This window comes from Ochotona princeps, chromosome 2 (assembly GCF_030435755.1).
Source record: "Ochotona princeps isolate mOchPri1 chromosome 2, mOchPri1.hap1, whole genome shotgun sequence".
In the NCBI taxonomy this organism is placed as follows: Eukaryota; Metazoa; Chordata; class Mammalia; order Lagomorpha; family Ochotonidae; genus Ochotona; species Ochotona princeps.
The window spans coordinates 65,158,736-65,174,317 of NC_080833.1; the positions used below are offsets into that span (position 1 = coordinate 65,158,736).

Genomic DNA, 15,582 nt, shown 5'->3' on the forward strand with positions numbered 1-15,582 from the left:
ACACATGAAAGCAGCAAGCACAACGGTGTGGTGTTGTAGTGACTGGTACCCCAGTGGCATTCAGTGAGCATTGATCTGAACTGCACCAGCAGCCCAAACTCCACCAGCATCAAGGTGGGAAGAGGCATTCACCAGGAGCTCAGGAGGTGAAACCAAAGAATTGCCTGTCCTACTGGCCTGTTTGATTTGACCCGGAGGAGAGACAGAGCAGGAGGTCCCAGAGGGTGGTGTGGGAACAGTGTGGATTTCACAGCCTAGTCTGCTCCCTAGAACCAAATTAAATACCATTTTGTGTAGGGAGGAAAAGACTATGGGACAGGACTGCAAATGTACTGAGCTGGGAGTGAGCTCAATTTTGGCTCAGTGAACTGCAGCAACATGGCATCCTACAGATCAATAATTGGATGAGTTTCACATCAGGCACCATTTTGTACAGTGTGGCAAAGTCTTTAAGACTGCAAAGACAACAGTGAGCTGCACATGCACAGAGCTGATAGCAAGCTCACTGAGCTCAGTGCATTACACTGGTCTCACAAGAAAATAATACTGACTTTGGCATTGTATGGACCGAAATAGGTCCATGTGGCCCTCAGACCTAATGATCAACATATTCCAGCAAGATCCACACCACCAACAGCCTAGCTATATAGAACATCTGGTGTCTCACTAGTCCTGGGACCTGCTCCAACCATTAGTAGTAGAAAGGTTGTACGGACAACGGTGCAGCCTTAGCACAGTATCACCGGAGGTGGAGAGTGGTTGCCTGGAGCTGGGGCTACGGAAAGCATGGAAGAAGTCTAACAGTGAGAACCCAGATCTGAAACTCGCTGGAGGGAGTAGCACAAGTGGCTGGAAACAAAGAGCCATGTACCAACTGCAATAAATACAATTGAATTGTAGAGCTGTGGGTGACACAGCTTAGGAACTTGCTTCAAGTAGCAGAACCTGATAACCAGAAGTACAATGAACAAGAGTAAAAGAAGAGACAAAGGCACAATGAATATTACAGAAGACTCCAAGCAAAGGAACAAAAGCTTTTGCCAACCTCAGAATTAACTGAGAAAGACATTGAGAAAAATGGGGAATACAGAATTCAAAGCATTTGTTATAAAATATCAACAATGAGAAGCACATAATACAGGAGTTCAAGGAACTTAAAGATTATGTCACACAGGAAATGAATCAAATGAAAGCTGATATATCAGAAATGAAGAATACAGTGGAGCAAATTAAAAGTACATTGGAGAATCTCTAGAATCAAATGAAGCAAACAGAAGAAAGAAGCTCAGAATTGGAAGATATTTCTTGTCACCAGGAGGAAACAAACAAAAACAAAAAAAGGGATTTTGATTTTTTTTTAAAGTTTCAGCTCTTCAAAACACTTTCTTCTGATTAAATTCTTCACTGCTGGAAGCAGAGCTGGATTAGGCAAGAAAAAAGTATTCAAGAACTGAATGACACTATTAAAAGGCCAAATATAAGAGTGATGCGAGTCCCAGAAGGTGCAGAAAGAGAAACTGAAGTTAAAGGTGTATTTAATGAAATAATAAGGGAAATTTTCCCTAATCTGGAGAAAGAATTGAGAAACAGCTCCAGGAGGGACACAGAACTCCTAATAGGGTTGACCAAAAGCGATCTTCACCATGACACATGATAAGCAAGCTCTCTTCAATCATATATAAGGAAAAGATCCTTAAATGTGCTCATGAAAAAAAATCAGCTGACATATAAATAAATGGCAATTAAAATCATAGGAGACCTCTCACAGGAAACTCTACAGGCCAGAAGAGAATGGAGTGACATATACCCAGCAAAGCTTTCCTTTGTCTTTGAAAATGAAATAAAATTCTTCCATAGTAAAGGAAAGTTAAAAGAATATGCCTCTTTCAAACCTTCCCTACAAAGGATATTTCAAGATGTTCTCTTGACAGAGAAAAGGAATAGCGCCCACCAAAACCAAAGAAAATGCAAAGAACATCCCAGGAAAATACCAACAGAAGACTAAATCAATGACCATCCCATTGTTAAAATGACAGGACCAAATTACCACCCATTCATATTAAGCCTGAATGTAAATGGCTTAAACTCATTAACTGAATGCCACAGATTAGTAGACTGGATTCAGAAAACAAAACTCATCTATTTGTTTCCTAAAGCAGATATACATCTCACCAACAAAGATTAGAGGAAACTGTATCTTAGGGATTTTGATTTTTTTTAAGTTTCATCTCTTCAAAAACACTTTCTTCTGATTAAATTCTTCACTGACTCATATCATACAGTAGCATCATTTTCTGCAAGAAGGTTCTTGATTTCCTTTTTTCATTCTTCAGCGACATATTAGTCATTCAGTAACATGCTGTTTGACTTCATGGAGTTGTGAATTTCTGTTTTTTTCCTGTTATTGATTTTGTTTTGTGGCTTTTCACTTAAGGGGATGTATAGTACCTGTGTACTGGAGACCATCATATCCAGATGTGAGATACAGTGCATTATACATCTCTGCTTCCAAACTAAAGATGGATTCCCAATGAAACTGTTTACAGTATTTTGTCAACAGGATGCTGGACTTTCTGCCATTGTCCATGCCGGCAATGATGGACATATGATTGTTTATGAAGAACTATACTATAGTGATAATGTTTGGGAGCTCAGTGGTGCGTGAGGGGCTTTGGGAAAGGAGTAAGGGAAATTCCAGTGCCTATAGAATTGTATCATAAAATGATAATAATAATAATAATAAAAAAAGCAAAACAAAAAAGAAAAAATATTCGAAAAAATAGTGACTCAAATAATTGGGGTTCTGTCACCCATTTGGAAGACCTAGATTAAGAATTGGACTCCCAGCTCCTGATTCTGGCCATCTCAGCCCTAAATGTTATGAGCTTTTGGGAGAGTAAACCATAAAATGGGTTCAGCCTGTCTCTCTTTGCCTGTTAAAGAAAGAATAATTTCCTCAATCTTAATAGCTACCATTGGTTGAATTCTTACCAGAAGCACTGTAGTGCATTCAAGAGCATAGTCTCTCTGGCAAACTGCTTGAGTATGAGTCTTTTGCTGTTTACTAGAAACATGATATCGGTGTTAATAAGCCTTCTTTGCTTGTTTACATATCCATAAAATGTTATGAAGGTGAAATGAATTAATATATGTAAAATGCTTAGAAGCGTTTTTGCGTCCTGCGAGATTATAAGCCATTGCTGCTAGGACTGCTTTTGTTTTGGCTTGACTTAATCCTCATGCCATTCCTGTGATTGTTTTCAAGGTAAGTATAGGGAGGCTTTGGGCAGTTAAATAACTCACAGAGAGTAATAAAGGCAGGAAGATGTGGTCAGATTAGAAAGGAACTTTCCAGAGAGAGAGAGAGAGAGAGAGAGTGCGCACCCTAGGGTGGATGATTCATGCCCTGCCCTGCCAGGATTAAGAATCAGTGGCCCATTTTCAAGAGCAGTGACAGGACTTCTGACAGAATGGCTAAGGGATATCAAGGGTTTAGGAGGTGGGACCCTGAAGTCTGAGGTGCGAGACACCCTGTATCCTATGGGATTCCTGCAAGTGGACGTTCTTTCTTGGACGTAGAGCTTCCGAGGAAGTCCATGGTGAGCGGACGTAGCGGCAGCTTCTGGATTCTGAGAGGGAGAGAGCCTTCCTGAGCAAACCCAAGGCTGAATTTCTTACCAACCAGATTTATTTTATGTACTTGAAAGATACAGAAATAGAGAAAGCCATAGTTGCAGAGTTAGAGGTAGATCTCTTTCATCCTGTGATTTCACTCACCAAATGGCTACAATCGTTGAGACTGGACCAGACTGATGGAAACTTCATCTGGACCTCCCATATGTGTGGCAAGGAGAACCCAAGTACTTGGGCCATCTTAGGCAACTTTGCTAGGTGTATTAGCAGGAAGCTGGATCACAAGTGTAGTAACTGGGACTCCAGCTGGCACTCTGATATGCGATCTCTTTGGTGTTTCAGGCTGTGATATGACCTGCTATGCCACATTCCTGGCCCCTGGGAATTTCTTACATCTAGAACTGTGACGTAAAATTTAAGATCCATTACAGAAATTTAAATTGGTGTTTATGTAAATAAAAGGTATGGGTAGACTGTGTGAGGTGAGACAAATTCTTAGAGTAAATTGGGTTTGAAATTGGCCTTGGTCGGGTGGGAATGAAATCATGTAAGAAAGGAATTGTTCTGGAAAATGAAGTACATGGCTTTGTAGGGTTTACAGCAAAGTATGCTGCAGAAGCAACCAAGAGGGCCTGGTGCGATGGCTCAATTGGCTAATCCTCCCCTTGCAAGCACAGAGATCCCATATGGCACCAATTTGTGTTCTGGCTCCTCCATTTCGCATATAGCTCCCTTCTTTTGGACTAGAAAAGCTGCAGAGGATGGCCTTGAAACCCTGTGCCAGTGTGGGAGGCCCGGAGGAAGCTGCTGGCACCTGACTTCAGATTGGTTCAGCTCTTGCCACTGTGACCATTTGAGGAGTGAAACAGTGGGTGAGAGATTTTTTTCTCTGTCTCTCCTTCTGTCTGTAAATCTGTCTTTCTAATAAAAAATCTTTAAAAATTCAGGCCATGTTCTAGCACAAATTGTATGTGTTTGAAGTAATAGGCTAATTATCCTCATCTGATCAGTATACACGTATGGAGTGTCACAATGCACCCCATGTATATGTACATTAATAACTATCAAAAAACATGTTAGGAATGGGTGTTATGACACAGCAGGTTAAGCTCTCATCTAGGATTCCTATCTCATAGTGCAGTTTTGATTGAAGTCCCTGCTAGCTTGCTTCTGATCTAGTTACCTGCTAATGAATCTTGGAAGTGTTGGGTGATGGTTCAAGTACTTGAGTTTCTTCCACTCGTATGGGAGACCCCGATGTAGTTTCTGGCTCCTGGCTTTGGCCTGACCAGGTATGGATGTTGTGGCCATTTGCGGAGAGAATGGCAAATGGAAGATTTTTATGTCTCCTCTGTCACCTGGCTTTCAAGAAAATGAATTAAATATACATATATATTTTAAAAGATTTAGTTACTTGAAAAGCAAGGTTAGATACAGAGAGGTAAAGAGAGTGAGGGAGAGAGAGCACTTCCATCCTCTGTTTCACTCCCCACATGGCCACAATGCCCAGGGCTGTGCCATGCTGAAGGTGGGAGCTGAAAGCTGCTTTAGGATCTCCCAGATGGGTTCAGGGGCCCGAGTACTTGGGTCATCTTCTGCTTCTTTCCCAGGTTCATTAGCAGGGAGTTGTATTGGAAGTGGAGCTGCAGAGATTCAAACTGATATTTTTACAGGATGCTCACACGATAGGTGATGACTTAACTCGCTATGTGGGTTAGAAGACAATGTAGTTCAGTGCCATAAAGAGGCAAGCTCTGAGAATTGGATGTGAAAATTTTGGGGAATTAAACCTGCAAGACCAATGTGACTATTGAAATGTTGCATGTGGGAGCAGCAATGGAAGGGTGTGTTGCAGTGGATTGGGAGCAAATGATGATGTCTCCCATTGGGGGCTGCAGGGGGAATTCAAGGGAAGGAAAGAAGTCTGAGTAAAACCCTCCAGGGGCAGCAATGGGGATAGGAAGTACATTTATGATGCTTGGCTGAAGGAGAGAGGGGGGGGAGTTTCAGAAACAAATGTTACTCCTCAGGTTTCTGTCTCAGAAGCCTATGGGAACAGTGATGCTGTGATTGAAAATGAGGCAGTTGGAACTGTAGCCAGGGCATAGGGGAAGTCAGAGAGAGAAGTACAATTTGGTTTGAATTTTATTTGACGGTGGCAGGCTCTTACCATGCATTTTTGCATAACATTTTTGTAGATTTATTTATTTATATAGAAAGTCAGAGTTACATACGCACACACAGACGAGAGAGAGAGAGAGAGAAAGGAAGGAAGGAAAGAAGGAAGGAAGGAAGGAAGGAAGGAAGGAAGGAGAAAAGAAAGAAAGAAAGAATCTGCTGGCTTACTCCCCAGGATGGCTGACATGGTTGTGCTTGGACCTCTCCAGATGGTTGCAATGATTTGGGATGGGCCGGACTAGAATCAGGAGCTAGGAGCTGCATGCATGTCTCCTGTGTGGCTCCAGGGGCCCAAGTACTTGAACCATCTTTTATTGCTTTTCTATGTCGTTAGCAGGGAGCTGGATTGGAAGTGGGCTTGAACTGGCACCCATGTGGGGTGCTGATGTTGCTGGCAGTGCCTAGCTTGCTACGCCACAGTGCTGGTCCCTGGATGAGAGTTTAGAGCGCTCACAGGTATGGGGAAGTGGAACCTGTCTGTCATCCTTTGACGCAGCAGAATTCTGGCCTTTTTGAATCTTGCTAGACATTGGTTTGGCATTTCCGCAGAGAGGTGGTGGTAGAAGATGCATGAAGAGCTGAGCTTCTTTCAGCAGCACTGCAGATGTGTCAGGAGACTGTGGAGCTGGAGACTGACCGATGAGAGATTTCTCCATGGAAAGGCCCAGCTGGATGCCTATGTCCAAATGAACCTTTTTTTAAAAAAAAATCAAGTTGTAACCTTTTATTTGAAAAATATTACTAAATGCTTAACATTTTTAATCAGAGAAGGTACTATTACAGCCTGTATGATGGTGATTGATTCCTTTGAGCTGTGCTTTGAAAGGAGTGGAACTGAGGACAGTGAGAGTGTCAATTCCATTGTCTCTAAGGTTGGTCACTGAGAGAGTAACATGGGATAAACGGGTCAAAATGATGTTGAAATGTAAGTGGGGTCCTTAATGTGACTGAATAGCATGAATATAATGTAATTTGAAAGAACAGTATTTTTTACTAATATTTCCTTCTATTACATTTTGTTATATAACGGTTATATAATCATGAGAAAATTTAGTTAATAAAATGTACTGAAAATTGTGGTCAGAGTGTCCTTTTAGAAAATGTGAAGCAGATAAGTGGTTCCATTTCATGTCCTGAAAAGATGCCTGTGACATATGAAGTGGAAAACAGATGAAAAAACAACATTTAGTAATATCCTACTTTTGTAAGACTACCTTTAACTGCAGAGGAAAAATGATTTGCAGTGTACAGTTATCTTTTGTGGTGAGTTCATGGATGGCTTTTATTTCTTTAGGCTTTTTCCATTGTTTTCAGGTTTTAAATATAAGATCAGTTTATCAACATCTGAGCCAGAGATGATTATTTTTCCAAAGAAGGCTAGTACTTTAGGAAGTTAAAGAAACTTAATCATAAAAAAGGAAAAACCCTTCTACATATATTAACTTTATTGTTTTCAGTCATATCATTTTTCTCACTTAATATATACTTTAAATATTAATGTCAACGATTCCACATTGGAAATGTGGGTAGAATATTAGGTTATATCAACTGTTTAAATTGGCTGGATCTGTTTCAGTACCTACTTCTTAAAATCTAAGGGAAAGGGCCTGGCGCGATAGCCTAGCAGCTAAAGTCCTTGCCTTGAACGCGCCTGGATCCCATATGGGCTCTGGTTCTAATCCCAGCGACACTGCTTCCCATCCAGCTCATCCTTGTGGCCTGAGAAGGAGGTCAAGGACGGCCCAAAGCCTTGGGGCCCTGCACCCGCGTGGGAGACCCAGAAGAAATTCTGGGCTCCTGGCTTCGAATTGGCGCAGCTCCAGCTGTTGTGGCTGCTTGGGGAGTGTATCATCAGATGGAAGATCTTCCTCTCTGTCTCTCCTCCTTTCTGTATATCTGCCTTTCCAATAAGAATAAATACATCTTTAAAAAGGAAATCTAAGGGGAAAATGCATAATAAAATAGTACTAAAGGTAAACAATAACTTTCATATCTTGAATTTCCACAAAATTATATTGTAAAGTAAAATAATGAAAACAAAATATTTTAATGATCACTTTTTTTCAAAGAATAATTTTCCAAATTGGAATCTAGAGGTTTACATATCTATCTTTATCTGTAACATTTCTTCTGGGCTAAAATCATGGAGCTTCCCTCCTACCCCCCTGAGAGAAAGTCAAGCAGTTTCAAGAAGTCATGCAAAAACAGTTGCTCAATGATATTTGAGAACAAGAAGATTGCGGGCTCAGTTCTTCCACTTCTGATCACTTGTGTGCACTGTTTTTCCTCATCAAAGATGGTTCAGAACCGGCTCTGTGTTCCTGTGAGGTTTGCTCAGGTGCTCACAGCGCTTGTGATGTGATAGCAAGAACTGATGGCTTCATGCCGGGGGCATCAGCACTGTTTCCTTTTCCTAATTTTTTATCTTCTCCCAAGTACTCTGTCAGGGGTATTACTCTTTGCTTTTTCCTTTCCTTTCCTTTCCTTTCCTTTCCTTTCCTTTCCTTTCCTTTCCTTTCCTTTCCTTTCCTTTCCTTTCCTTTCCTTTCCTTTCCTTTCCTTTTCTCTCCTTTCCTTCCTTCAGTTTCTTTCTTTCTTTCTTTCTTTCTTTCTTTCTTTCTTTCTTTCTTTCTTTCTTTCTTTCTTTCTTTCTTTCTTTCTTTCCTTCCTTCCTTCCTTCCTTCCTTCCTTCCTTCCTTCCTTCCTTCCTTCCTTCCTTCCTCTCTCCCTTTCTCTCTCTCTCTCTAAACCTTCTTCTAAAGTCTGAGAAATGTTGGACATGGGAAGAAGGAATGCATAGTTAAAGTCACAAATCCTGGGACACACATAATCTGGATTTTATGTCAGCTACTTTGGAAAGTATGGATGTGTGTTGGAGGTAGATGTGGACTAGGGAGCATGTGAACTATTTATGCATGGTGTTGTTGGTGTACGTTTAAACATCAGAAGGCCTTTTTAGCTGGCTTGTATCTCTGCCTGGATAGAATTTTCTATGAGGTGTTTTTTGGTTGGAGACAGGGTCAGGTCCTACTAAACCACATTTTGCAGAAAAGAAAGTATTATATATTTACAGTTCATGAACGATGCTGGCATCATCATGGTTCTGTGTGGGTCCATATAAGGTAATCAGGATCCACACTTGCCTTTTCCTCTGCTCTGGTGCCTGATGGGTCAGCTTCAACATCTAGGCATTGACTTATGGTTAATTCTTTAGTGTTCAAGGTTGGCAGTTCCTTATTCATGTAGAGCAGAAAAGGACAGTGTCTGTCCTTGCCTCAGAATTTCTAGTCAAGTCCTGCAGTTTGTTCTGATCCAACTGGCTTCAAACACCTGCCCACTTTGTTGGAATCAGTGTGATGAGAGATGTCAATTGTCTTGGCCCCGTGCATATGTTTTGTCCCTGAAGCTGGGAGCCATCACCTTCCCCTGAACTACAGTGATCCTTAAATGACAAACAGCTGCTGGAAAGGCAACCAATTAGTGTCTAATGCTCACAGCAACTCATAATTTTTAATCAGGCAAATTATGTGGAGAAAGAACATCTATATTTGAGAGGTTATCTGAATTAAGAACCAAGATCTACAAACTCCAGGTAAAGTTATTGTTAATTCGTAGAAATGTTAGTTTCCAGAAAGAAAATCTAGATTTTGAATTTTTGAAGAAATCTTTTGAATTAAAAAAAGATTGGGAACTAATTAGAATCTTCAAGCACTGCATGTCCAATAAATATTTTATAGATCATGTGTAACTGTGAACCACCTGTTTGAAATCTTGGCCTGAGATAGTTGTCCTTCATGGTCAAGGTCTTTGATCTTGATCTTGTGCCATGTAGGCGAGGCTGCTCAGGTATCCAGTGGGAAGGAAATTTCAAGTGAGTCATTTTTGGGAGGGGTGAAAAACTCACCAAGTGTGAGTCACCCAGTTGGGAGGGATCTGAAGCATAAGCTCTTCATTCCTTGCTTTTGGAGCTTTTGAACTTGCTAAACCTGTGGTCTGGAACACCTTTTTCTTCCTTCTTGTCTGTAACCTTGTTAGTTGGGTCTCTGCTGCACATGATGTTTTCCAGGAAATCTTAAACGCATGAGGAGGAGGCATCTAGTCAACTTGGACCTTTGACACTTGGGGAGTAAGTGACTGAGAGTGCAGACTTTAGAATCAGAGCACCTGACTTAAAACCTCAGTGCTTTTATAAATTGCGTACACTGGGAAATGAGTCTGTAAGGAGAAAGTATACCTATTTAAATAATTGTTTTAAGCAATCAAAGTGCTAATATGTGAGAGTGATTTCAATACTGTATGACTACAGTATTTTCCCTATGGATTAACAAATGACGTGATGACATTTGCTCCCTGTGTTTTGTTAATGTTAATGTGAATCAGATCCAAGTCAGCTCTAGGAACACTGAAAAAATAAGCATGAGCCTGTGATGCTGAGGCTCGTTGCTGGATATGTTTTGCAAAGTCCTGCCCAGTGAACCACTGGCCACTCTTAGGACGTAAAAGAATATCATGGAAATAGCTGGTTGAATTTGATGAGGTGGCTGAGTTCTCCATGGGTGGCTAGGGAAGGGGGCTGTATATTTCTTTTTCTAGAATGGAGTGGTGATAGGGGTTTGTGGTGTCCCATAACTCTAATGGGATATGGGGGCAGAAGGCAGAGTCCCGGGATTTCACCATGTCCTTTAGCCCATGTTTCGCCTGTTGTGCTTCCCCTTTGCTTTGGGTTCTTGCTGTGGTGTGTGTTTGGTGCAGTGGGATACCTGCACCCTGTGTTGGAGTACCCCGCTGAAGTCCTGGCTCGTGTGCTTCTGACTCCCGGTTCCTGCTAATGTGCACCCTGGGTTCCTGCCACCCATGTGGGAGATCCAGTATAAATGTCTGGTTCCTGGCAATTTGGTCTGGCTTATCCCTGGTTGATGCAGGCATCTGGGGAGTGAGCTAATGGAAGGATGATGTCTCTTAGTCTGTTTGTGTCTTTCTTTCTATGTCTGCTTTTAAAATAAAAAAATATATAAATAAGCATTAAAAAAATTTCTGTCACCAATGAGATAGTGTTCAAGGGACTTCTGTCCAGTGTGCCGTGAGAGGCTGGGATCAGGCTTGTCCACTTGAAGAACCTGAGTGGAGCAGTGGAGAGAACCATCTTTTTCTACCCCTGTCTAGACTGAAGGGGAAGATAACACTGTTTGACAGGAGAAGTAGAATTAAAAAAGAGCCCTTGGCCCTGGCTTTTGAAGTGGTGGCTGGCTGAACCTTTGCAGAGGGATCTTTGCATGCTTTCTGGTTTTAGAGAAACCTGATATATGTAGTTTTGTTGGGAGGGAGTAGGGGAGCAGGTTTCTCTCTCAGGTTGTAATGCATTAGGAAAAGTAAATTATAAACCCTTAGCAGCATTCTATCAAAAAACCAAACAAAGCACTCTTTTCCTTCATTTTACTCAAAAGGCAAAGAAATACAGACACAGGTCTTCATCCATTGCTTCATGCTCAGATAGGGCTGTGGCAGACTGAAGTCTGCGTCTCCCGCCTGGGTAGAAGGGACCCAACTCCTTGAACCATCACTCTTCCTCCCAGGGTCTGTGTCAGCCAAAGGAGGCTGGGTCGGAAGCGGAGGAGCTGTGACTAGAACCAGATTCTCCAATGTCTGAACAAGCGTGAAGACTGCTGGACTTCGCTTCTTTCATACAATAGCCCATTGAATGCTTAAAAACAACGTTGTGAATAGGTTTTGTTTTCATTTTACAGTAAGAACTTATTCCATGAGCTCACACAATTTGTGAATGGGGGTGCTGGGATTTTAATTCATGAGCTCTGAATCAAAAGTCCATATCCTTAACACCGGGGATAGCGGAGATTCACTCAAAATACCGATTTTCTCATAGGGTATCAGTGGTCAGAGTGCAAATCGGAACATAGGTCACAGGCATTGAAGCATGCTCAACAGCTGAGTATGAAGCAGAGATGACCAGGCATCAGCAATCAATCCTACAAAAGACATTTGAACTTGGGGATAACAGGACAATAAAATGGGCCTCTATTTTCAGATGAAAACTAGTGAGAATTATTAGAACAAGTTTTATGGGTTTGAATGAAAATCAAGTGGTTTGTTTCCTAGTTGCCACCAAATCACTATTAATGTATTCACACCTCCTTTTCACATTGGCCCTGCGGTGCACTGTACTACACCTTGTTAAAACTAATTCTCAGTGTCCTCAAGGCTTTCGCATGCGCGCTGAGAAAGAGTTGACGCTCTTAGCTTTCCCTGTTGGCCTTCTCTGACTCTTAAGCATTCCGTTCTTTTTCCTCTGGGCATCTTTGGCCATTTCTTGCTCACTGAACAACTACTGAATTCAGCTGATCTGCGGTGCCCACCTCACACTGAAGTCTTGGTCTCCGCCCTGCTCTGAGAGTGATGCCCCATACTTCAGGCTGACTTGGGGACTCCTGCCCTGTACGCATGGGGAGAATGCCAAGGCTCCAGCCTCTGATTCCAGCTTCCTGCTAATGTGCACCACGGGAAGCAGCAGAGGATGGCTCCGTACCTGGGTTTCTGTCATCCATACGGGGGACTTAGACTGAGTTTTGGGTTCCTGGCCTCATCATTGGCTGTTGCGAAGAGTTAACTAGCATATGGAAGATCTGTATCTTTGTCTCTGCCTTTCAAAAAATTTCTATAAAATGCTACACACACATACTCACACACAAACATGTTAATTTAAAAGATGGTATACCACTCTTGATAAGAAGACATTTTTTTCGAGTTGGCATAAGTTTGAGTGCTATGAAATCTTACGTAATCACAATCTTCATGCCTATTTATGGGTTCTATTTTGTTTCAAAAACTGGATATTTGAAATGATTGATATTTAAAGCTAATTTTCCTAATCTCCCAAAGTCATCATGCCTACACCTCATTTTTTTTTTCTGGCAACTCATCCTCATGGCATCTTTCCAAAGCTGTCAACCTAGTTTTCATAGCAATAATAGCTCTTCATTTCACACTCATTGCATCAGCTCATGCACTTTGAAATTAAATCACATAATTAGAGTAACAGACACAATTGCTTTAAACGCTTCGAGAATGAACATGACTACTTGATGGCATGCAGGTCGTCTCTGGGAGCAGCCAGGCTGTAACCAGCTGTGAGTGTCTGTGCGCAAGTGCCTTGGTGCAGTGGGGTGTCTGGAGAGCTGGGGCACCAGCCACCTGCAGGCTGGTGCAGGGTCTCTGCAGTGCTGTGTGGCCCACTTGTAACTCAGGCCAGAGGAAGGCAGAGTGTAGATCCTCTCATGTGAAGGCAATGATTTAGGATTTGGTCTGACTGCTCAGACAGGTTTGGGCAGGCCAACACCCCCAAAATAGGTCAGGCTATAAACATTTACGGTCCTCAGAACAATCCCAAACATTGTCTTTTTCCCTGCAGGTGAACAGGACTCTTCTGCCTGTCTTCATGTATACACAGGCTGATTCACGTATCTGTACCATCATACAGGGAGATGTGGCTTTTGTTTCCCTAGGACATGGAAGTGGGCTTTCTGGATGCCAGGCTAAGACAGCACTGAAAATTAAACTTTTGCTTGGGTGCCACCCAGTGGTTAGTTTTGAGATATCACTTTCAAGTAATTGCTTGAGAAAATATATAATGCTTTAAAAACAAAGCAGAAACAAAATTCCTGGGAAGACTAGCAGATCACAAAGCACTTTCAGGGGAGTGACACCGTTCTGTTAGATACCACAGTGGTGCACACAGGTCATTAGATATCTTTCCAGTCCCGTGAGCTGCTTCAGGGGTTTCTAACCTGGACTCCTGGTGATAAAGCTGTGTCAATATAACAAGTGCACCACACTAAAGAGAATGTGGAGAGGGTGGGGTTGTGTGTGTTGTGGGAAAACAGAGGCCACAAGAGAACTTTACACTTTCTGGTCATACATTTTTTTCCTTGTAGCTAATGGTGGTGTTGGTAAGAACAAGATAAGCTAGAGTCATCATCTGGGGGTGGGACAACTGACTTCTCAAGCAGGCGTGGTCGCGCCTTTATGAAGCTCTACATCCCAGAGCCTGGGTACTTCCCTTTGTAAGTCTCAGAAACCTTTTGTTTTTTCCAGTGTATTCAGAATTGCTCAGTTTCCCCAAATCTTGTCATGTTCGGAAAACTTAGAGGAGACACTTGTTGGTAAGTCAGCATGCCAGTGTAACTTTCCTCTTAGATATGTGCATTTAGTGGTTAAACAAAATGTGCGTGTTAGCTAAGCACCTTCTTTCTAACCCTGAACGAAATTTATATGGAAAGGCAAGTTGTTTTGAATAGGTTTCTTGGTGAAATTTCAGTAGTGTGTGTGTGTTATTAATTTTAATGTTAGTACGTTAGTATCACTAAGCTGAGGTCATCTTTACCACTCTGGGGACACACATGAGCGTGGGGTGAGAACACCACTGCTGGGCATTGCAGAGTCCTGGACAGTGCTTATGACATTCACCTGTATCTTTTCTTTGATCTAATTCTGTGCTCAGTGTTTGTGGATCCTTTCTTCTCCAAGGGCACAGTGCTACGGGCAAGATCATCCCTGGATGCTTGCTTGTTCAGCTGTAGGCTTCTGGGAACTTGCTTGGTCACCATGACTAGCATCTGGATGTTCTCAAATCTTGTCAGCCACTATTTATAGGTGTTTACTTTAGGAGGGTCTGCTTGTTACATGATTTTTAATAGTTTCAATTTTAGAAGAAGGCATGTTTTGAAGATTCTGTCCCCAAATATAGGCTAAAATTTATGTGAAAAATCCCTAGTCAATTTGGCATAGACTCCCAATAGCAAAATAGTACCTTAGTGATGGTGGAAGTCTTCTAGGTTCTAAGTCAGCAAGAATGCACTCCTGCAGGCCATTGATGTCAGTCTTGAGAGCTTTGCACACTACCTAATTGTGCTTGCCAGTCTGGCCTGTCCTGGTCTGTAGTCCAGAGTCCTCTTCCCTCACTACACTCAGTCCTCACCCTCAACTGTTGCTGTATAGAATGTCTAAAGTAAAGGTTTAATAATTTATATGTGAGTCAGAAAAAGGAAGAGAGAGAGAGAGAGAGAGAGAGAGAGAGAGAGAGAGAGAGAGAGAATGATATTCCATCTGCTGTTTGACTCTCCAAATGGCTGCTACTGCTGGGGCTGGGCCAGACCAAGGCCAGGATCCAGGAGCTTCATCTGGATCTCCCACTTGGGTACAGAGACCCATGCAATTGGACCATCCTCTGTTGCTGTCCCTGATGCATTAGCAGGGAGCTGGATCAGAGGTGGAGTAGCCATGACTAGAACCGGCAGCCAGAAGGGTTACTGGCACCACAGACAGTAGCTGAATCTGTTGCACCAAAGTGTCAGCCCCTCTGCATAGAATTTTAATCAAGAAGAATCGTGGGATACTTGCAGAGGTTTTAAATTGGCTTGTGATTGGAATCTGCCACACTGATTGGAAATTGGGATTGTATTCTACCCACTGGTTCACTCACCAAATGCCTGCTTCAGCCCGGAGGTGGGAACTCAATCTGGGTCTTTCATGTGGGTAGCAGGCACACAAGTACTTAGGCTCATTTCTGCTTCTTCCCAGTGCATCAGCAGCAAGCTAGTTCTGAAACAGATTAGTGGGACTTGAACTGGCCCTCCAGCATGGTATGTAGGCATCGCAAGCAGTAGCTTATCCTACTGTGCATCAGTACCTACCCCCTCAATATGTTGTTTTGAAAGCCTAAGCTAACCACCCAAGCTTAAAAGAGGCTTTATACAAAGC

At 42.3% G+C, this 15,582-nt stretch overlaps 1 protein-coding gene across 1 annotated transcript in view; it reads left to right on the forward strand.

Annotated features, from left to right (window-relative positions):
• Window positions 1–15,582, forward strand: part of GIPC2 (GIPC PDZ domain containing family member 2) — a 102,668-nt gene that overhangs the window by 53,039 nt on the left and 34,047 nt on the right. The window lies entirely within an intron of this gene.